Source organism: Berghia stephanieae, chromosome 4, assembly GCF_034508935.2.
Source record: "Berghia stephanieae isolate SIO BIC M18660-M18661 chromosome 4, UCSD_Bste_1.3, whole genome shotgun sequence".
Classification (NCBI taxonomy): Eukaryota; Metazoa; Mollusca; class Gastropoda; order Nudibranchia; family Aeolidiidae; genus Berghia; species Berghia stephanieae.
In genome coordinates, this window is record NC_088363.1 from 76043822 (window position 1) to 76047474 (window position 3653).

The 3653-nt window shown below is 34.4% G+C and overlaps 1 protein-coding gene across 1 annotated transcript in view; it reads left to right on the forward strand.

The window, feature by feature from the left end:
- Positions 1 to 445: 445 nt before the first annotated feature.
- The window catches only part of LOC144971847 (uncharacterized), an 11123-nt gene continuing 7915 nt past the window's right edge, over positions 446 to 3653 (forward strand). The window contains exon 1 of the mRNA XM_078912923.1: positions 446 to 486. The gene's annotated coding sequence lies outside the window, so the exon portion shown is untranslated. The remainder of the gene's footprint in view (positions 487 to 3653) is intronic.

The following is a 3653-nucleotide window of genomic DNA, read 5'->3' on the forward strand; positions in this document are numbered from 1 at the left end:
GTGGTGTAGTGGTTTAGCACTCCACTTAGTAGTCAGTAGGTAAATAATTACCCCAACAGGAAATTTAGTATAATTCAAAAAAAAAAAAAAAAACAAAAAAAAAAAAAAAAAAAAAAAAAACAAAAAGAAGAAAAAGAAAAGAAAACACGCAAGCCACCAGGATATGATAGTAAATTGTCTATCAAAAGTGAGTAGTTTTCTTAGTGGGGGTGGGAGTCAACAGACTTTGGCATCTTTTTGAGTGTTTTGGCATTTTTTGAGTCTTCCCCTGGCATTTTGTTGAAAAATAATCTGGCAACCCTGCTTGCTTCTCCCACCCTAGAGCCACTCATTTCTTCTTCATCATCTAGGTAGCCTACTCCTGGCAACAATTTTTATTTTATGATCGAATTTCTCAAAATCAACCTAAAAACTGAAATCAATGGGTATGTTACACCGATTGAAGAATTTGGGTCCTGCAACAAAATGCCGAATGCTTGGACTTGGGTAAATAACTTGATCTCTTTTTCTCCGAACGGAGATTTTTTGTTGTTGATGTTGTTATTTGCGAGAGTGTATGTGTGAATGATGTATGTGTATGACTTTTTGGGGGTCTTTTTTTCCCAACTTTTTGATAGACTTCTATATTGAATTTGTGCTAGATAGCCGATCTTTCAACCTCTGTTCCGGTCTTGAGACTTTGGCTTTGTTATTTAGGTTTAGGTTTACTTTTGTTCTCTCTTTGATAGTGCAGCACGAGGTGCAAAAGTGAACGTGCCATGGAGTATTTGCGATAGCACAACTTTTTGATAAAATATGTCTTTGTTGTAGTAACTACCGTGATTGCCAGAACTCGGTATTCTGGCTGTAGGACTCCATGGGTCCAGATGGCCGGTGAATCACAGAATTACTAAGTTAAAACTAGATATTAAATAAAGTTAAAGTATAAAAATATAGCTTACCCTGAATCTAGGCCTAGTTGATAGAAGGAAGAAGTGTCAAGAGAAGGTTTTAAGTCTGTAGTCTGTTGTATAGGAGAAAGAGTAAGCGTTTGGTGTCTGGTGTAGTGAGTAAGTGAAGAGTCAGTCTAAGAGTAAGTCTGTAAGTGTGTGTGAGTCGAGAGGTCCACTTGGCTTTTATATGAGCGGGTCAGCTCGGGACGAGGCAGAGTGGAAGTAGGAATGACCATTGCCAAGGTCACTAGCCGTACGATTGTTTACGGCTAGAGATCCCTACATTGTCAACAATGTGCCTAAAACTTTTTAAAAATAGCTTCTTGATTCATGAGTTCTTGAGCATTTACTTTTGCATGGTTGCATGGACATCACATCGCGTCCGTAACCCATCAGTTACTGGAGGCTAGCCGACCATTAGGAGTAATTAGAAGAAATAGAGAGTTCCAAGTTTATTTTCCAGAGCGTTCGGAGAAATACAGCTGGCCTATAAATTATTCCTTTTGACTTTTGATTTGATTGGTATTGGTTAATGTGTCAGGGATTGGAAGTGAGTAATACAGTGCAGCCTGAAAATCATGGATAAGTCGGGATCGGCCTAGTTGTTGGAGATTTCTATGTTTTCTGTGTTGAGAATTTTACAAAGAATATGTAGCATGAGAATGTCACCCCTCTCTCTTGGAGGTATGCTTCGATTAATTTATTTATGGATGTGTCAAATATAATAAAAACATTCATAATTTTAAAAGCTCTTATAATTAATTGATAAAATTTTACTTCATTTTACTTCTGAGACATACAATCAGGAATTAAGAGTGAAATACACCATTAGAAATAGAAAGCTTGTTTCAGGCCTGTAAATCTTCCTAACTACTATTGTCAGATTTCTGACAGTGCGATTTTGATCAATGCATTCTGTTAAGTGCTGATATTTAAAAAATAAAAAAAAATTACAAGTAAAACTAAAATTCGTGATGTCTAAAAACAGAAACAACAAGAAATAAAATAAAAGTTGTATTTCGTGCCTTGAAAAAATAAGTTATTATTCTGTTTCGAACGCCGACTTTAAAAAACCCCAACTTTTTATTTGTCTTGTCAAAGACAAAACAACTGCAGTCAGCTAGGTATATTATCATTCCACTTACACACTCTGCTAGACGTGGATGTATTCACTGCCACAGACGAGAGAGAGGGGTGTCTTGTCGTGGAACACATGCGTAATCAGTAATCAACTAACACGCACAGCGTGTGTCAATCCCTGCCATTTCTCTCTATATTGCTACAGACACACAAACATTATTCCAACTGGTTATTTTCCTCCATATGCTTTCTTTGCTTCAGTTTGAATGTCAACCGGAAAATCTAATGCTAAATAAATTTTTTTCTTTGAAATATATATTTTTCTTCAAAAAACTGCTCTCAGCAGAAGTTTTCTGTCCTCACGACCGTGATTGTTTAAGTTTTTCTCTTTTTCCTCCTTCACACACGACTGCACCACCACCACCTCCTCCTCTTCTTCTTCTTCTTCTTCTTCTTCTTCTTCTTCTTCTCTTCTTCTTTCTTCTTCTTCTTCTTCTTCTTCTTCTTCTTCTTCTTCTTCTTCTTCTTCTTTCTTCTTCTTCTTCTTCTTCTTCTTTCTTTTTCTTCTTCCTTCTTCTTCTTCTTCTTCTTTCTTCTTCTTTTCTTCTTCTTCTTACTTCTTTCTTCTTTTCTTCTTTTCTTCTTCTATCTTCTTCTTCTTCATTCTACTCTTTTCTCTTGGCTTAGTCTTAATTCAACATATGTCTGATATTTCAATCTTCTTTTTAAATTGACTTTTTATGTGGCAGCTTACTTAGCAAATTATATGTCTAATATTTTTTACTAGTTTTTGTTAAATTATTGTTAAGATATGTTTTCAATCTGTAAATTGTATAATGATTTGATTGCTTTGAATTAAAATTATAATTTATACATGTAAAAACTATACTGTGTTATCGTGTATGTGGTGTACAAATATCTTTAACCGAGACATGCAAAGCACACACACAATCACACACGCATATAGAAGATAACCATAATAATATAACAATGCATAATATATACATACAAGATTGAAAGCCATGTCAGCAGCAGTGCAAACAAGTATTATTCGTCATATATAAATCTCCATCATATAATTCCCTGTCTACTAACACCTTGAAATAATCCATAGATTTTGCATCCTTTGTTTCAAATTTCAAACTGTTCCATTTCTGGACAATACGAATACTGAACCAGCATATATAAGCATTATAAACATGATCCAGCTATACAGATCTCAACATGCTCCTTTTGATTCCAGAGGATGGTCTTTATAAATGGAGACCACTGAAAGCTGACATCTGCCAGATTCATGTCGGGGAAAAGTCTTAAGTTTTGCCCGACAGTTTTGTAATTATGCTCATCATAATCATTTAATTGAAACTGGTTGATTTTATTGACAGAGTGTAGAAATGTGCTGAGTGATACAAGGGAAATGTGCTCTTTATTTATTTGCTTATTTGTTTCTTCACTTACTCATTTACTTATTTATTTATTGGTCTATTTATTTATTTACTTAGATATATATTTATTTATTCATTTACTTATTTATTCATTCTTCATTTTACTCATCTATTATTGTTATCAATAATATTATATCTTGGATAGAATTTGTGGATTGTTCACTGGCTGTTACATACTATAGAGAGTATGCCGATG